The following is a 19587-nucleotide window of genomic DNA, read 5'->3' as shown; positions in this document are numbered from 1 at the left end:
TGATCACTGGCCCTAGGGAGGCAGGGCAGCTGGCCTAGACGGAACAGGAGTCTCCAGGGCCCCAGGCTGGCCTTCTAGGGCCCCAAGGCAGCAGCTATGCTCGGAGACCGCACAGTCCGCCGGAGGAACCATCTCCCCTTTCCCTTTGACCAGAGGGCCGCGGGTCAGGCCCATGACCTTGCTCTGCCCCTGCCTTCAGCCTGACACTGATGTGGATAAAGGTAGGTCTCTGTCCACAGCCACATCCTCAGTGCCCAGCCAACCCTGGGCACATCGTCAGCATTGAAGAAATATCTGTTGATGAATGAATCTTGGCTCCGCATGAACCTTTGATACCCTAGCTTCTTGCATCCAACTATAATGTTTCATCAAAAAATATTCTGCACTTATTTGGTGCTGAAATGGCTCTCGGCACATGGCCAGTGTCACTGCTATGGCTGTTAACTTTAGGGCCCCCCTAAACCAGCCACAGCCAGTGACAGTGGGTGGGCTCAGGGTGGGTTGCATTTCAGGACCCAGGGTAACCATGCGTACAACGTTCTGACATGTGGGTATGAACATGCACGGCCAACCTTACTAGCCCCATGTGCCTGAACTTACATTTCCATCAGTAGAAACACTATGGTTTCTACATTCATTTACTCATCCCTCAACATACATTGATGAAGCCCACGTTTTGGGTTCAGCTGGCAGTGAGGATGGGGTACAGCTGTGAGGAGGGGAGTACGGCCCCTCTCTGCTGCCCATGGGCAGCAGGCGCCTGTCTTGCCAATGGGTTTCAGCCCCAGGCAAGTTCGCTATGGATTCAGTGTGACCAAAGAAAATGACAGCAAAACGTTCTCAGGGTGAAAGGGTTATACCCAACTTTATTGCCAGGTGGCAGGTCAGTCACTAGAATCCCGATCACTCAGAGCGAGTCTGCAGGCAGCAAGCCCATCTCTGCCTCTGGGCCTCTCTGTCCGCACAGCCGTCCTCCGGGCCTCTGTCCTCAGCACTGCCACCACTCCAGCCTCTGCTCTGCTCTCCTGCAGCCTTGCAGCCCTGCCACCGCGTCGCGCCCAGAGCACTGGGTGGAGCTCTTTATATAGAGTCATCAGCCATGTAGTGCCCACAGGTGTGCAGGGAGCTAGTCAACCAGGGCCAGGTGAGAGCCTGGCCACAGGAACTCTCGTTTTATTCACACGCCCCTTGAGGAAGCACGCTTTGGAGGTCTAATTATAGGCTCCAGGTGCTCCAAGGAGCAGTGCAGGGGCTGGGGTACAGGTAGGTATTCAGGGTGTCGGAAAAGCTGCCCAGGGAGAGAGCTGGAAGCTAATGCCAAACAGTGAGCAGAGTCAGCAAGTGAGAAGGAAGAGGGCATTTTCCAGGCAGAGAGAACCCCCTGGGAAAGGCCAGGGGGCCGGAGAGGCCCTGGACACCGGGGAGTGTCCACAGCCAGGGGAGCGGGAAGTCCAGCTCCAGGGAGGTGCTGGAGCCACAGCTGGGGGCCCTGCAGGTCAGAGGCCGGCCAGACCCCAGCAGCCCGGGTGGGTGGGGCGTTTTGCAGGAGTTTTACGCTGACGCTGAGGGGAGCTGATTCTGTCAGGAGTGAAGGTTTTCCATTTTCTGCTGTCTCCCTCTGGCCTCTCGAAACCCAAAGGCAGGGAGGGGTCAGGCGTGTGTCTAAGCTCATTTCTGAGGGCCCAGTGGCCATCACAGGGCCAGACACAGGGCAGGGGCCAAACAGAAGCCTGCTAAGTGGGGGCGAGCGCTGAGCCAGGGGCCCCATCTGCTCCTCCGTGCCCATGGAGCTGCTGCCAGGCCCTGCCACTACCCCGGCTCAAGCCCTCCTCAGGTCGCCATGCTGGCAGTACTGGAGGCTCTGGTCCGGGACACCCTCCTTCTCATCAGGCACACACCCGCCTCAGGCAGAGCAGATTCAGCTGGGACGGCCTGGAGAAGGCGAGAAGGCCGGGCCCTGCGCATGGCGTGCACCTGGCCCCCGCTCACCTTAGGCAGAGGAGCTAAGACAGCAGGTCAAGGGCAGATGGACGTGGGATGTAGGGAACCTTGGGTGGCACTGTGGAAGGGCAGGTGGCAGTGCTCCCTGCGCTCAGGCAGTACTGCCCAACAGCTGTAGCCCCGCAAATTCACCCAGGCAGCCGGGAAGCAGTGAGCTCCCTGTCTCCCAGGAGGCGTGTAAGCAAGACTAGAAACTGGAGGAACTCCCAGGTCCCCTCCCCGACCAAGCAGCCTCTGCTCCCTTGAACCCTGAAGGCCACCCCGTCCTGCTCCGTGGTGCGGGCTGTGTGGCCTGGGCACGTTGCTCCCTCCCCACCTCACCCGCCTCTTCTGTGACACAGGAGTGGGCGAGCTCAGGGGTGTTCTTTCCATTCTCAACACTCAGCACCACACAATAGCTGCATTTATTCTCAACATCTATAATAATTATCTTCTAAAAGAAAACCACCAGAAATCCCAAACCAATTAGCAAAAGCATAGGAGGGCACCTTCCTTTCAGGACACAAAGAGAGAGAATCAGGGGCCCATGTCTTCCCTGCAGTCAACTGCACCATCTCTCCGAGGGCCCGAGGCTGCCCAGGAGGGGTCTGAAAGAGGCCGGTGTGGGAGGTCCCAAGGACCCCCTCCTCTGTCCCCCACACCCTTTCTATTTATAGGAGCCCTCGGGTGGGACTGTGGGTCCAGCTCTGCTTCCACCCACCCTCCACCTCCAGTCCCCTGTCCCCAGGCCGCCCCTCCCTTGTGCTCCTGATGAAATCCAGTCTCTCCCTGGGGCTCACAAGGCTGAGGCTTCTGAACAAGCCAGTAGTACCCCGCCCACTTCTGGATGCCCCCTCCCCTCTCTGCTCCTGGCCTTTGCATCTGATTCTTCCCTCCTGAACTGTCTTCCCTCTCTTCCCCTGGCTAAGGGCGCATTCATCCTTGGGGACTCAACTTATATACCCCTTCCTCCAGGAAGCTCTCCCTGACCTCATCAGGGGTTCCCACAGCCACCATGAAGTCCCTCCACAAGGCTGCTCACTTTGTACGAATCTGCCTGGTCACATGTCTGTCACCTACATTGCCACTCCAGTGTCTCAGGGCCCAGCACAATGCTGGGCATAGAGAATGTGTCCAGAAGTTAGTTGTTGAATGAATGAAAAACCCCCAAAATGCCCTCAGAACTCTAGGCTGGCCTTGATTAGACATCCTGGTTCCAAGTTCATTGTTAAACCCGGGAGCCTTGCTCTGAGCCTGGATGCTGGTCTGGGGCCTGGGGCCTGGGGGCCGCTGCACCCTGGGGCAGGACGGTGCCCCTGTCCCTGATGTGGAGGACATGCAGCCTGGAATTTTGAAGGCTGATCTGGTCTGGGGTTAGGAGGGACCTCTCGTTGCTGACTGATGCCAGATTCCCCCACGGAGGAAGTGTCCTCTCCCTGCAGACCTGGGGTCTCTGCTGTCAGCCCCAAGCCACAGTGTACCAGTGAACCCCAAGGCCTGGGCTGAGACCCCTGGAGAAGCCAGCCCTCAACAAAGGGAAGAAGGAGAGAGGGAGAAATCTGGGGCACACCCCAGGAAGGGGTTACCTTGGGTCAGTGGGCCCCGGACATCAAAAAGAACCAGAGGATGGTCCTCAAGGACCAGGGTGCCCCACCAGCAGGTCATGCTCAGAAGAAACCCTGGGGCCCTGGGGCCTGTAATGTCCAGGCCCCGAAGCCACAGGCCCAGCAGCAGCCGTGCAGCCACCTCAGGTCCCCCTGCCTCCTGCCAGCGTCGTGGGCCAGCATGCTGTTTCCAGCCTTTGAACACCTTCCACCTCCTCCCCACGAGGCCCTCTGTGCCCCTGCAGGACCTACTTGCCCCTCCGATCTGGCTCAGCTGGAGCAGGCCCTGGTCATCTCAGCATGGGTGGTGTGAGAGGATGCGCACAGAAGCTGATCCACCCACAGCTGTGTGGCCCTGGGCCGGACACAGCACGTCTCTGGGCCTCAGTTTACTTGTGTGCAGGCCAGGCACACAGCAGTATTTCGAATTTGATGACCAAGTGAATGAATGAATGACAGGCTGGACTAGATGGTCTCCAAATCCCTGGTAATGCAACCTTCTAAATTCTAGCTCCTCATCCCAGGCATGAGGTTCTCTGCCCAGGTACGAGGCTGCAGGGGTGAAAGTGCCCCTAGCCAGGGGGCGAGAGGGAAGGCAGTTCCAGGAGGAAAAACATCAGAGGCAAAGGCGAACTTCAGGTGGCAGGTAAGATCCTCCATGCCTGGTGGCTGAGGACCCTAGCCTGCCTGGAGCAGCTCCCATCCCTGGTCCACCCCCACCCAGAGGCTTCTCCCAGAGCTCTGCTCGACTCTGACCGTCTGTCACTGGGGCTGGTGATTCACACGCTCCACTCCTTTCCTCTTCCTAACTAATTATAGCTCCTGTGTGTTTTTCCCCCTGGAAAAATGTCTTTAAAAAATATATATCCCCAAGCCAGCAGTAATTAATTTGGTGAGCGCCACAGTGTGCGATTCAGACTGACTCTGAGGAGAGGAAGGTCCCAGGTGTGGGAGGATGTCTCCCAAAAGAGGAAGGGACAGGCGTGGGGCACAGGGTGGGCATGGGGCACTTCAAGTAGCAGAGGCTCAGCCGGTTCCCCAGCCCACTCATCACGGCTCTGGGGGCCCCGGGGAACAGTCATACTCACACTAATGGGGACTCTCTTGACCCCTACAGCGTGCTGGGCAGAGTGCCCAGCGTGCTGACATTTCATTCTCTGGCACCTGCTGAAGCAGGCCCTACTGGTGCCACAACGCAGGAGAGGAACCTGAGGCTCAGAGCTCGCCCAGGGTCCCGCAGCCGTCATGGTTGGGCAGCATATGAAGCCAGTAGTGCTCGGAATTGGCAGCCTGGGTAGGGACCACTGCCGGTGGCCTGAGCACAGGGCGACCCAAGGCCATCAGCCCCTCCAAGGGGTAGGCAAGCACGTGGCCCTCTGGCCTTCTCTCCCTCGCCTGCTTTCTGGGAATTGCAGCAGTGCCCGTGGAACCGGGCCAGAGCTGGGACCACGAGCACACAGTCTGAGCTCTTCCTGGGGCCCGGCCAGCAGACATCCGAGCAGGCCTCTGAGCAGGCGTCCTGGCCAGGTGGGGAGAGAAGATGCTGCCAGGACAGGGTCCCAGAGCAACAGTGACAGAAAGGCCGAGCTATCAGAGGGTGGCTCGGAGAGGCAGACAGAGACCGAGCCAGGGCTGAGCCAGACCAAGGACAGAGATACACCCAGAGGGAAGGCACAGGGACACAGGGAGAGGCTGAGCAAAGAGGGCAGCTAAGGTGGGAGATGGCCCGGACCTGGTGTGGCGGAGGAGCTCAGCTGGCCAGAGACCCAGAGGGCTGGGGGGTGGGAGCAAGGACCAAGAGGGAAGTGGACAACGGGAGCAGAGAAAGGAGGGCCCAAAGCCTTCATAAAGTCAGGCTCTGCTGGGGGCACTCTGGGGAGATGGGGAGGCCATGGGCGCCCCACGCCTGGGGTGGGAGCTGGGAATGCGCTGCCTCCTCAAGCCTATCAGTCCAGGAAGCCTGACTGGGGAGCCGGCCCCCAGGGGGTGAGCATGTGGGAATTGGGAGAGTGGGGGTGCATAGTGCTCATCCCAGGGAGGTGGCCTTGGAATCCCCTCTCTGAGGCTGGCCTGTCCCCTCCGCTGGTGTGGAGGCAAAGATCACTGGCAAGGCTCCACCACCTCCCTCCCGGGACGGGAGGGGGGATCCCAGGGCTGTGTGTGGTCATCCTGAGGCCGGAGGGTTCCTGCCCCGTCCTGCAGGTCTGGCCCTTCAGGCTGCTGCAGAGGCACAGGGGAGAAATGCAGGGCTACTGCCTGGCTGCCGAGTAGGAGCGTGGCTGGGGCTTCCCTGGTCCACCTCCACCATTAGGGAATATACCCCCCCTTCCAGCCCCAGGCCAGGGGTCTGCCCCCTCAGATTTCTTAGGCAGGGCCAGGTATCCCTAAGCCTAGGACAGGACAGTGCTTCCTCCCCAGACCCTCAGGCCAGGGCCTCTCCCCTCAGATCTGCAGGCCGGGCAGGACCCCTCCTCAGCCCCATGGCGCTGCTCTGCCTTGGCAGCCCGGGAGGTGTGGACAGCTACAGGCAGACTGCCGCTGGCTGCGGGCCATCACCTCCCCCAACTGCTCTGGACACCCGACACCACGGCAGCCTGCCCAGGTCAGGGCCCGGTGCCCAGGACCTGTGAGGCAGGCAGCTGTCAGGATTTCCGGTGCAGGGGGCCTCTGGGCTGACACCTCTCAGCCACTTTCTCGTCTAGACTCTCCTGGCCAAGTCTGTACCTTCTGGGGTCTGTCTGGACCCTGGAGCATCTGTCATGGGAAGGGAGAGGGACATGGCCGGGAGCAGGTGGCCTTGGATGGCCTGGAGCCCAGAAGACCAGCACAGGCCCCCGGTGTGCGCTCATGAGCCATGGAGGGTGAAGTGGCTGCCAGTCCCTGGGAGGGGCTCCGCCAGTTCAGGAGAAAGGGGCCTGTGGGCTCATCCTGGTCCAGTCGCCCCAGTGGGCTACAGCACTATGGTGACGGGTATTGTGATGGGTCCCCAAACGAACCAGGGACCCCTTTTTCATGACGTAACAGGAGGCAACACAGGCAGGATTCGGGTCTGTCACCCTGGGAATATGACTGAGTCTTGTTTCTGCATCTATGAAATGGGGCTGCCCGTAATTCCCTCCTCAGAGAATGCTATGGATAATTGAGATTTCACACATGAGGCAAAAACATGACCCGCCCTGCTTCCACCAGAAGCCCCCAACTTCCTCCTGGAGCCTCCTTCCCCCCAGGCCTCTCTTGGCAGGAGGGGACAGGCGGCCCCCAGCCTCCAGTCCTGTCACAGCCTGCAGCAAACCAAGACGGGGTCTGAGGGGAGGGGAAGGCCCACGTGTGGGCCAGGAGCCAGGACAGACAGGCAGTGGACCCCCTCCTGGTGGGGCCTCGGGGGTCCCTGAGCAACGGGGTTGGGATGGGCTGAGGGCCTTCCTGCTCCCAGGGCTCAGTCACCCTCTGCACCCCCATCCTGGCTCCAGCCCCTTTCAAGCCAGCCTGGCCTTTGGCTTCAGCTCCCCCAACAAGAAGAGATGCAGAGCGCCTGGCCCACCCCCATCTCAGGCCGTTTTTAGCCCCCAAGGAACTCGGCGTGCTCCCAGCAGGGGTACAGGGGTGGTGGCTGGGTATTAATAGCTTAGCTGGAGGAGGTGACCAGGGCTTTCACAGCCAGACCCTGGCGGCCTCCCATCCTGGGCGAGCAGGGCAGCCCTCTGGTCCACATGTCCTCTGCTGGCTTTCCACCATTCTTGTCCCCTGGGCATACCTCACCTTCCTCCAGTCCCTACCCCCTCTCACAGACCTGCATCCCTTCTTGGGTGAATCTCCCTGGGATCCCCTGGGGAGGGGGAGACCTCTGGGGTCAGGCCCCCAGAGCCGGGTGGACCTCTGTGCCCAGGCCCTGTGGGCGATGAGAACAGAAGGCCTGTGATCAGCCTTCCTCCTTGGCGCCCTTCTCTTCTGCCCACAGGCCTCTCATTCCTGCTTGCCTGCTCCCCCCGCTGGCTGCTGTGCGGGTTTGCCCCAGAGTGGGCCCAGGACGGAGAAACGGCGGGAAAATCCAGCCAGCAGAATGGGAGGCCTGGGACAGGTGCCCAGGACCTCCTGCACATTGCTCAGGTGGGCCACAAGGGCTGCCTGCGTGGCAGACCCACCTCTCAGGGGCAGCTTGGGGCCTGGGGACCTAGAGCCTTGGAACTGAGCTGCACCCTAAAGCCCCGCACCCACCCCACCCTGCAGAGATGGGTCAGGGCCACGAATCCACACCTGGAACCTGGACCAGTCCTCACGGGGCAGGCCTACCTCCCCGACGCCAGGCCCACAGGCAGCCCTGCCCTGACGGAGCACGGGCAGCTGTGGGGTGGGCGCCATGACCACTGAGTTCCAGAGATGGACAACCATGGCTCCTCCCGCCTGCACCCTGGGCCTTCGGACACGGGCTCTGCTCCCAGTCCTCATCATCGTGTTCAGTTCCTGGAAGCCCCTGTTTTCCTTACTGAAGGCCTCCATCCATTACTGGTCCTGCCCCAGACCATTTCCAGGGGCAGGAAGGTTTCTGAGTCTTTGCGGACCTCCTACTCAGTCAGCTGTGGCCTTCAGCATCAGGTTGGCCTCTGACCTCTGACCCACCTCAGCGTGAATCCTGATCCCGACCCCAGACTGAGCTTGGCTCTCCATCCTCATCAAGTTCTGAGTGATGACCTCTGACCCCTGACTCCAAGCCAGGTCTGGACCTGGGACCACTAGACAAGACTGAAGCCCCTGAGCTCTGACCTCGGCGCCAGTTTAATTCTTAGCCCAGGTTGCATCTCGGCCACCTACCATGCCTCCCACCCGAGACTGAGCCCCCAAGCCAGCCCCCAGCCTAGCAAGGACCGGCCCCGCTTGCCCACTGAGTCTCGTCCTGGGCTTGCGGGCTCGCAGCTCAGTTTCTCAGCGGGAGGAGGCCCTGAGTGCCCCTCCCGCGTGCTCAGCACCCCCACCCAGGATTTTGAAGCAAGCTGACAAGGAGCATATAGCACCAGGCGATGTGTGACTTGGAGGAGCAGAGGCTGGAAACATGTGCTGTTTCTGGGCTGGATCTTGCTGGTTTGGACCACAGGGGAAGCAGACCCCACAGCAGAGGAAAGGGAAACACAGACAGGCAGCTGGACCCTTGGCACAGACACCTCACACGGGGGCTGGGCCCTGGTGACCTGGGACTGGGACCCCATTCCCCCGGGGCAATGAGGCCGGTGCCCACCCTCCCCAGCCTGGTGGAAACTGCTCTGGTAGACGTGCCCCCAGCCCCCACACCTAGTTTCCTTTTAGCTGAAGACCCTTTACTCTTGCAGCTTAGAATGGAAGCTGGTCCAAGCCCTGGCTCTCCCCTGACCAAGCAGGGCCGTGCAGCTCAGCTCAGCCTCAGCCTCCAATGGCCTCAGCAGCCTCCTCGGTGACATGGCATGTGAGGCTGCCATCCTCATGGGTTTTGTGAGGACAGAATGTGACTGTGGAGGCAGAGTCCCTCTATGCGCCAGGAACGCGGCAAGAGGCACCAAAGCAGCTACTAATATTTTATCGGAGATCAAAGGCCAGTGGTTCCAACTGGGGTGTCAGCAGCCTCCTGCTTCCGGTCCCACCCCAGGACTGCTGGGGGACACAGTTTGGAAACCCTTGACCTAGATTCTGGGCTGGCAGTGGGACCAGAAGTAGCATTAGCTGACAATTACAGGAGCCGGAACAGCATGGAGTTTGTCAGCATGGAATTAGGTCACAGAATTCTTAAAACAGAGGAGACACAGAAGCCAAAACTCTCAACATCTGAAGGCACAGTGCTCTCTGGGGCCGGCGGGGGCGTGGGCCCACCAACAGATGGGATTCCAGCCTGAGATGGGCTGGGCACCGGCACGCACCCGCTGGCTCTGCCCCGGGCGTCCTGGGGCAGCCAGGGAGAGGGCCCTCCAGCTCCCCCACCACCTCCAAAGCCCCCTCTTTCCTGGGATGGCCTGCTTCCCGCCTTCACTTTGCTCAGGTACACTGAAGTCCAGCCACTCCTAGACACCCTCCATCGGATAGCTCTACTGACCCCTACCAGGTCCCCTGCCCAGGGGCAGATGCCCTTGGGGCTCAGCTGCCCTGGTGGTCTCAGGCCTGAACCCCCCTGGGCCTGCCTTTCCTCAGGAGCGGAGTAAAGGTGTCCAAACTGTCAGAGGGTGAGTGCCGCGCCCGTGTGCTGGGCACCTACACCAACCCTCATCCCTGATCCAGGAAGCCAAGGGTTAGGCAGGCAGGAGCGGCGGGGGGAGGCTTTGACCTAACGCTGCTGTCCTGAGAGGACAGGCAAGAAGTGGGGTCCCAGACGTGACACAGGCTATCCCCCAATGACCAGCAGCACATATTTGGGGCCTGCACATCCTGACCTCGATCTCCTGGGGGTTGCCCAGCCCCCCATGCCCGACTGAGCCCTTCCCCTGATGCCATTCCCTGACGACCTTTCCAGGTGGCTAATGAGGGCCCGGGCACCACACAGTAATTGGCCTCATTAAGTGGCTGGGGCTGCCTGGGGGGGATGGGGTGGCGGATGCCGGGCCCCATGGGGACAGACCAGACAGCCTCCCGTTAATTACCTGAAAAATCAGACAATTAGGCCTCCTGCCACCTGCCTGCCCACGTCCTGCTGGCCCCTAATTACTGATGGCTGCTGAGCAGGCCGGGAGTGACCTGGATTTGGATCGAGGACCAGCCACTGCCACCGACCCCTTCCCCACCCTGCATCCACGGAACACTGTGGACACACAGGGCCGGGGGCATGTCTCTTGGGGACTCTCTTGTAGACAGACCCCTTTCCCCAGAACCTGGACCAAGCATGGCTCCGGAGGAGAAGAGATGCATGCCTGCCACCTGGGCATCTTCAGGGAAGGTGGGTGGGCTGCCGGGAGGGGCAAAGCCCTGGAAAGGGGGTCCCAGAGGTGTGAGGGTGAAGTGTCTGGCCTCCTCCTTCTGCCTGGCACCCCCCCAGGGACTACACTGGAGTGAGTTCAGGGGTACGAAGGGCAGAGAAGAGGAAGCACGGCCAGGGGATACTGGGGGGCCCGGGACTGCTCTTGGGGAGCTCCCCACTCAAAAGGGGAGACGGACCTGGACAAAGCACAGGGCCAGCCTATGGTGTCGGGGAGGTGTGGAGGGAGGGGCTGGCCTGGCTGGGGAGGTCCTGCAAGGCCTCCCAGAGGCAATGAGCCGGGTGGGGGTGCACCTTCCAGGCAGAGAACATGGATGAGGGACGGGGCGGATCCGCCCCTGCTGCAGGGACAGAGTGCAGCACCCTGTCTGCAGGCACCTACAGGCGCAGGCCATGGGTGGAGGTGCTAGGCCAGCCCGGCCTCGGGACGGCTAAGCAGGGCAGCGAGGTGGACCAGCGGAGCTGAGCGGGGCCCACAGGATCGGGTGAGGCAGACGCACTGTCCCTGGCCCCGGGAGTGCTGGGAGCCTGTGGGCAGGGGCAGCAGGGGCAGGGCCTGTGGGAGGAAGCCTGACTTGGGGGGTGTGAGGCCTCTCCTCTCCCTGAAGTCCTCGGCAGCTCTAAGCCAGCTTGCAGGGAGCTCCTGGGCCACCCCTTCGCAGACCCGTTTCTTTTCTTGGTTTCCATGTTGGGATTGGAAGTCTCTTCCCTTGTTTCCCAGGCAGGCTTGGAGGCCCAAAGGTATCTACTGCTCAGAGGGCACACTCCCAGCCCTGAGAGGTCAAAACCTGAGCTGAGGTCGCCCAGCCAGCTGGCTGCAGTGGGCCTCAGAGGGGTGTCCACCCTGGTCTTCCAATGGAGATGTCGGCGCAGCCAGGGACAGAACCAGGCAGCGGGGTGGGGATGTTGCTGTGCCCGGCAGCTGGCCCCCAGCGTCTAGGAGTTCATTTCCCTGGCAGCCAGTAGTCATATCAAAGCCAGCCCCCAGCCCAACTCCACGACGGCTCCCTCGGGGCTGTGCCTCCTGCCCACTCACTCCCCAAACGGAAAAGAAACAAGGACATGCAGTGACAGCGGGGTCCCAGGGAGCTCCCACCTGAGTGCTTCCAGCAGGGGGGCAGAGCTCTGGGGCCTGCCTCCTGCAGCAGCTGTAAGATGGGGGAAGGCCACAGGGGACCCCGGGAAGGCTGAAGGCAGTCATGAGAGGGTCCCAACATCCAGGTTTTCCTCTGGGGACAGGAACCTCCCGGAAACACCTGCTGTCACTACTTTGGTGACATAGAGGGTCACTGGGTGGGCTTTAGGTGATGCCCCCCCCCCTTTTAGGTGTATCAGCTTTACACTCAGACCCTCAGTTTCTTCTTCTAGAAAATGGGGAGGGGAAGAGAGCTGACCTTGCAAGTTGCTGAGGGAATAAAACAGACAAAATGTGATCCCTGGGGGTAGGTTCTCTCAAGTCCCTCTGTCTCCCCGTCTGTGAAACGGCCCTGCAGCCCAGAAAGCCAGAGGCCGTCCTGCTCTCACATGGTCTCTCTCTGTCCTTGGGCACCACTGAAACGCGCCAGAAGTTCCTGGGCTTCTGAATGGCCCTGCCCGGGCAGCGTGGCATTCCAGCATACAGCAGAAAGCCTCCATGAGACCTGCGCCCTCCTCACATGGAGCCCGATTGGTGGCAACAAGGGGAGCAGGGTGGAGTGGGGTGCTGGGTGGTGGGGCAGCAGTGCGCCTGTGTGCGTGTGACTCAGGGTCAGGGTGAGGGGCGGGGCTGGGCGGCCAGTGAGGGCCAGGAGGGACGGCAGGGAGGGAGCCCCTGAGAAGGCAAAGCAGGGTTCGGACCAGCAGAGGGACAGGGGATCCTGGAAGGATGCGTGTGCGCAGTCAGGAGGCAGGAACGGGCTGGCTGGCCAGCCTCCCGGCTGTGGTGGAAGAGGGGCTGGAGGGCTGGGGAGAGGAAGGTGGATAGGTGGTAGGGTGGGGGTGCCGGGGGAGCAGAAAACCATGCGGAGTCGTCCCTGGAACCTGTGTGATGATCCCACTTTACAGATGTGGAAGCTGAGGCTCGGCCAGCCTGTCACCTCCCTGAAGCCCCACATGAGGGAGCAGCAGGGTTGGCAGTTCAAGGAGCAACGTGTTCACGCCGCAGGAGCTGTGCTGTGCCCAGGCCTGGGACGCAGAGCGTCAGGACAGCCGTCAGGACAGAGCTCACGGGCATAGGTCTGCCCCCAACCCCGGCCTGGGAGTTAGCCCCGCCTGGATTCGCGCCCCTCACCTCGGCCGGAGCCCATCCCCACCCCGGCCCACCTGCCCCCACTTCCCTCCATCTGCTCAGGGAACTCCCGGCAGGCTCCCGCCCACACAGCCCCCAGGCCCCACCTCCCACCAGGACCCAGCCCTGTAATCCGAGTTATTTTTAGCCAAGCCGCATCCTCCAGGAGAAGCAAATGGAGGGGAAGCCGCCCCCACGCCGCCAGGAGCTGCTGGCGGAAAAGATCGATTAAAACCAGTGCTGTGAGGGCCCTGTGCCAGGCGGGCAGCGGCGCTGAGACCGGCTGAGCCGGCTGTGGGCCTGGCTTCGTGCAGCCGCCCTGGGCAGCTGCTCCTAGCCTGCCCTCTCCTGGCCCTGGCCCTGTGTCCCCACTTCCCTCCCCCTGTGGGCAGCCTCCGTGTGTCCAGGGGAGGATGGGGGGCAGGGAAGGACCCCCTTATTGCCCACCTGGACTTCTGGCTGGCCACGCCCTCTCCCAGAGACCACGGGCCAGGCCTCAGGAAGTGCTTGGCATGAATGGGTGGTGCCTCACCACAACGTGCGTGGAGCAGGTAGGGCCCTCACCCCTGCGTGGAGGACGGAGGAGCCATGTGGTGAGTATTTGCTCAAGGTCCCCCGACTGCCCAGTGTCAGGGCACAATCTGGGTCTCCCTCCCTGGACCTCTCCAGAGCCTGAGGACAGAAGCAGCATGGGTCAGCTGGCCACACAACAAGGATTCATTCAAGCACGGGACTGAGGTGGCCACCGTCCCCCTGCCCTGGACACCAGGGCACGCTGCTGGATGGCCAGTCCCAGGAAAAGCATGGCCCTCCTTTCCCCAGGCTGCCCGCAGTGCCAGCCCTAGGTGGGTCCGAGCTTCCAGCAGTGACTGACGGAGGAGAAGCTAAGTGGCCCTGGGCAAGTCCCACCACATTTCTGAGCCTCGGCTATCTGCGACCTGGGGTGAACAGGAGAAGCCACTGGGCCCTAGCAGGGTTCTCCTTTCCCTTTTCATCCCTGTTAGGGGTTGTGTGCTGGGAAGGCGAGGACACCCACTGTGGGTCAGGCCTCTGGGGCTTTGGGGGTGCAGTGACAGCTTAGAGAGCCCCCCCAGCTCACGTCGGGTGCCAGGAAGCCATGGGAAGCAGATGCTGGCCTGTGTCCCCTCCAGCCCTCTGCCTGGTCCTACCCCAACGCCTCCCGGCCCCCTGAGGCTTCCTGCTGGGAATGCCCAGGAAGGACTCCAGCTCCCCCTTCTGGCCCCAGAGGCTCCTGGCATCTTGGGTGCTGTGCCCGCAGCCGCCTCCTCCCCCATCCCCCCAGGCCCTGCACACAGTAGATGTTCCGGCGGAGGGGGGTGGTCACAGTGGTAGCCCTGGCCCAGCAGACATCGGGGCTGCAAACCCAGGCCTCACGTAGAGGGCCTGTCTACAGATCCCCCGGGTAGAGCCGAGGGTCACCCTTTCCTTTTGCCCCATCAGGAGAACTCTCCCAGGCTGTGTGGCTGAGCCCGCCTATGTGGGGTTGGGGTGGAGGGGGAGTGAGGGGTCAGCCCCCAGGAAGCTGAGTGATTTTCCCAGTAACACAGGCTTGGGAAGGACACTGCTCGGGCCAAGGCTGGTTGCCTATGGCCACCAGCCCTTCTCGCTCAGGGTGCCCTGGACGGGACCTGTAGGGTCCCCAGCCCTCTGACTGTGCCCCTCCTCAGATCCCCAGCTCCTTTCTGCTCTTTCTGGTGTCCCTTGTGCCTTCCTAAACAGAGCCAGGCCCTCTTCTCTGGCTCAGTCCCTGATGCAGTGGGGCCTGGGAGGGGTTCATTGGAGCACTAAATGGGGAGCAGCACCCCCCAACCCTGCCCTGTAGTACAGCCCTCCTGTGGCTCTCACGGTCCCCCGTCCTTCAGCCCAGCAGTGAGGTCACTCCCCAGGCCCGGCTCTGACCCCTTGGTCCCCTCCCCTGAACAGTGCACGCCCTCTCAGCCCTGCCAGCCTCAGGCCAGCTGACTCCCACTCAGCCCTGAGCTGACAGGTGCCTGCCCTCCTCCCAGGCCACTACCCCAGGCTCCCCAACCTTTCTAGGCCTCTTCTGGGGGGAGTGAGTGGGTCTGGGGGGAGGCAGGGGCCAGCATAGAGGATGCGCCCCCTTTGGCATCTGTTGGCCCTGGAGGCCAGGGGCTTGTCCCAGGCCACCAGGCGTCGGTGTCACAGGGCTCCCTACCTCACAGGGTATACACCATCCCATGCTCCTCTGGGTCCTGGGGGACAGCTGGACAAGCAGGTTTCCATTTTGCTTTGGGGCCTCTAGGGGGTCATGCCCAAGGACTCGGGCTCCCTGTCCGTGAAACAGGGTGAAGAGAGCCCCCCAACTCTTAGACTGGCTTCCTGCCTGCTCAGCTGGGCGCTGCTCCTCCCCCACGGGTACAAGGGAGACTGAGGCTCTGAGGAAGCCACTCTGCCGTGAGCACAGAATTTGAACCCAAGTTTGCCCAATGGAAAACCTGCTCGTTCCCCTGCAAGGGACGTGGCTGCCAGGGACTCTGGGCTGGACCAGCAGGGCCTGTACCCAGAGGCACCCACAGGCTCTGCTTTTTTTTTTCCAATTGAAGTATCATTGATACAAAATATTATATTGGTTTCAAGTGTACAACACGGTGGTTGAACAGTTACCCACATTATTAAATCCTCACCCCACCAGGGCGGTTACTACTGTCAACACAGGAAGAGATGACAGAATCACTGCCTACATTCTCCAGGCTGCACTACCGTCCCCACGACCACCTTACACTACGGCTGAGAATTTTTGTGCCCCTTTATCCCCCTCGCCCTCCCACGCGCCCCAACCCCTCCCCCACGGTAACCACCAGTCACTTCTCGGAGTCTATGAGTCTACTGCTCTTTTGTTCACCTTGTTGGGTTGTGTTTTTTTTTTCATATTCCACAAATAAGTAAAATCATAGGGTATTTGTCTTTCTCCGCACAGGCTCTGCTTTCTCTGTCCTGAATCCTCTCCAGGGGAAGACACTCCCCAACCCCGCTGCACCGTCAGGAGCTCAGAACCGAGGGGACCCCACCTGCCCAGAGAACCTGGCGGGAAGGGGCAGCCGGGGCCTGGGCCACAGTCACGCAGGCTTGGGATGTGAGGTCGGGAGGCGAGGTCTGGGAGGCGCAGAGGGCCCGACGTTCGGGCGCCCCCTGCCGGCGCCGCGCCGCGCCATCGGCGGTCTCATGCTGCCCCCATGTGGACGACAGGCTCACGTCCCCGCTGGGCCAGGGGCTCCCAGGGGAAAATCACTGGCCTGGGCTGTTGAGGGCCTAGCCAGTGACCTGAGGAACGGGCTGCCCTGCCAAGCCTCTGCCCGAACTGTCCTCTCTTCCCAACACACCCTGAGCCCCAGCCTGGCACCGCATGCTGCCCACTGCCTTTCTCGCACCCACGAGCTTTGAATCCCAGACTCTTGGAAGGAAGTGAACCTGCTAGTTGCATATTTGCCAATCCTCCATCCCATATTTCAACCTCTATCCCCAGTAAATCAACTGCTGCTTGCATGCACCTCATAGCAGGGCGCTCACTACCTCTGGAGCAGCCCATCGGTTTGGAGGAAATTCTGATTGTATAAATGACACGTTTTATAAATGACAGCCATCATCTCTGCCTTCTGGGGCCACAAAGAACCAGGTGGCCTCTCACATGGGAATTCCGATGCCAGTCCAACGCCCAGCCCAGTGCTGAAGGGCCTCCTCCTCTGCCCCGGACCTTCTCTCCTACTGTCTCCTTCGCTCACAGCCGCCCCTGCCTGGCACACTGGAGGACCCTGTCTCTCTGAACTTCACGACTGAGGGGCCCCAGCACCCCTGAGGACTGGCACTGGCCCTCCCTTGGATCCTGTCATTTTTTACAGTCACCTGTCACTCCCGAGGCCTCCTGGAGAAAAAGCTCAGAGGGACTAATGACTGAGCACCTAAGGTGTACTCGGCGTAGTTCAGCTTTGCTCATATTAACCAGTTTAACCCCACAAGGCAACTAGTACTTTGATCCCCAGTTACACTGAGCGCTGAGGCTTAGAGCACAAAGATCTGGACCCCGTAGAAGAGCTGACTCCTGTCTCTGTGAAACCCCTCCAGGCCGACTGGCTGCTCACCCACCAACTCTGCCTTCTGCCTGTGAAATGCATACACTTAATTTCTCAAACATTTCTCAGGTCCTCCCATGCACCAGGGACTGTGCCAGACGCAACTGTGTCCGACCCTGTTACTTAGCTGGGTAGGCCCCACTGGGTCTCACTTGGGCTGGGGCTCTGGACAAGGCTGGGCCAAGACAATGCTGCCGAAGGCCTTGGGGCTCTGGCAGATCCCACCCCGCCTGGCCTGGTCTGAGGTGGGTCTGCTCACTGAAGCCTCACGTCTCTCCCTGCCTTGCGGTTCAAGGCATATGGGAGGGACACGGTTGATGGACACACTGTTGAGCCTGGCTAGCAGCGTCTGCCCAGGGCTCTGCCGCAGAGGACATCCACGTGGGCTCGAGCTGCTCCCTCACGGAGCGTGGCTGTCTGGGTCCTGGAGGAAGGGTTGAACTCTTCACCGCTTTTGTGTCGAGGACTCCTTTGACATCTGGTGATGTTTACTGACTTCTTCTCAGAATAATGTTTTTAAGTGTGCAAAATAAAATTACAAGGGATTTTCATGAACAGGGAAAGACATCCACAAATTATGAGTGAATGAACAAAATCAGGTTACAGAAGAGTTCGTGTAATATGGTCACACTTATGAAGAGAGAAAGAGAGGGAGGAAAGCAGGGGGAGGGAGGGAGGGAGAAAGGCAGGCAGGTGGGGAGGAGGAAAGGGTCCCTGGGCACGGGGCCAGCCGGGCCATCTTTCCCACTTTGAAAAGCATGGTGGGCCAGGGGCTCCAGGTCCTGGTCCCCTTGGGCCCCTGAACAAGTTCCCTCATATCACAGCCAATGCTCCTCACCCTTGCCGCGGCCTCGGCTCGCCTGGCAGCTGGGGTTCCACCCAGGGCCTATCCCTGTAGCGGTCCCAGGAACCCTGTGTGGCCATCGCCCACCTCTGAATCCGCTCTCCTGTCAGTGTGGCTCTCTGCTCACCACTTGCTCTGCACAGCCTGGCAAAACCGAGTCCTGAGCAGGGTTGTTGCTCACTTTTTCGGAGCTGTGGGAGGTACGCTCTACGGGAAAGCCAGATGGTGGGGCAGTCTGGGTCCTTTAGAGTCACCACGGCCTCCTCTGCAGCTCCTGCCCTCTGCTTCTCTTTTTCAAGGGTGCAGCAGTCACAGTCTCCTGCCTGTCCCAGCCTCCAACCCCACCTCTCCCACTCCCTGAGGCCTGACATCTCTCCATCCCCACTCCGCCCAGCAAGCTCCTCCACCTGCTCTCAGCACCTCTTAAGGGCTTTGTTCTTGCAGAGGCACCTCTTGAGCCTCCCGTGTTTCCTTGTTGGCACCATCGGCGCCTGAGCCTGCCCTTCGTTCTCCTCTCACACCTGCCAGATCTCTTTCCCCTTTTCTGGAGGGCCTCAGTCAGGGGTTGTCTACACATCCTGTCTCCACATCCTCCTTTCCCCTCACCCCCCAGCTCTCTGCAATATGCTTCTGTCACCCCATGAACCTGCCTTGCCAAAGAAAGTCCACTAAGTTGGTGTTCATTAAGCTCCTGTTCTACATCATATGCTTAGTCTACATGGGGTCAAACAGTGGGAAAATAAAGGTGGCCAAACCAGTCCCGAATGCATGGGGCTTGTGCCACTGGACCCATACACAAATAAGTAAAGAACGTCATTAAGAGTCTAGGAAAGTGCTATGAAGGAAGAAGTCACAATGAGAGGACACAGAGAAACTGGAGAAATGGGGCAGGGGTCTCTCTTTTAGATAAGGCAGTCTAAGGAAGCCTCTCTGAGAAAGCACATCATCCAAAGAGCAGGGAGAAGGTGCCCCCGGCACGGGGGATAGCAAAGTGCAGAGGCCCTGAAGCTGGAATAAGCATTTGTGCTTGGCAGGAGAAAGAAGTCCATGGGTCTGGAGAGAAATGAATGATAAGGGGAGGTTGCCAGGGGATAAGGAGGTAAAGAATTTAGCTCCAATTCAAGGGAAGACCTTGCAGATGACAAGATTTAAATGACAAGATACGATTTGTATCTCTAACAATTTGTATCTTAAAAAGTATCTTACAAGTCCCACTCAGGCCCCACTGCTGTGTGCAGGATGAGCAGTAGGGGTGAGAGAGGTGGAGAGGACAGGAGTCGTTAGGAGGCAAAGCTTACTCATTTTGGGTGTCCAAAAGGCATATCGCATTTAATGCATCGAAAAAGGCACATGTGGATCATTGCCCCCTTCAAACAAAACAAAGCAATAAACCCCTGTCCTTCCCCAATCTCCCCCACTTCTGCAAACAGCATCGCCATTCGCCCAGATGTTGAAGTTCAAACCTCAGGAGCTCCCCTGGCCTCCTTCCTCATCACCCTCACCGTCGGCTCCCAAGCCCCGTGTCCTCTTTCCGTCCCCACCCCTCTCCACCCACTGCCCGCTCATGTTCTGCATCAGCCTCCCCAGGCTCGCCTCCTCGCCTCGGCCCTACAGGCATTGTCCACGCAGTAGCAGGGCGTGCTTTTCGGGAACACAAATCTCCGGTCACCCCCTGCCTAGTACGCTTCCCTCAGGGGCTCCCAGACCCAGGGTTGGTCCAGGAGGACTGGAAGGAGAGATGAGCGTAAGACCCGAAAGGGGACGGGCCAGGCTCGTAGCACCGCCTTTCCGTCTGCGTGGGCCCTCCCGGGGTTCGGAACCTTTCTTCCCAGCATTGGGGGAGGTGTTTCCGGGAG

General features: G+C 60.4%; 1 long non-coding RNA gene across 1 annotated transcript; it reads left to right on the top strand.

Moving 5' to 3' along the window:
• On the top strand, positions 1-12186 carry LOC108404415 (uncharacterized). Its single transcript, XR_005054953.2, has 6 exons — positions 1-221; positions 7543-7691; positions 8906-9585; positions 10406-10473; positions 10887-10997; positions 12078-12186. It is a non-coding gene; the product is annotated as an uncharacterized lncRNA (long non-coding RNA).
• Positions 12187-19587: the final 7401 nt, after the last annotated feature.

Source organism: Manis javanica, chromosome 3, assembly GCF_040802235.1.
Source record: "Manis javanica isolate MJ-LG chromosome 3, MJ_LKY, whole genome shotgun sequence".
In the NCBI taxonomy this organism is placed as follows: Eukaryota; Metazoa; Chordata; class Mammalia; order Pholidota; family Manidae; genus Manis; species Manis javanica.
Note: the sequence above shows the minus strand (reverse complement) of the source record. Positions and strands in the feature narration are given on the sequence as shown.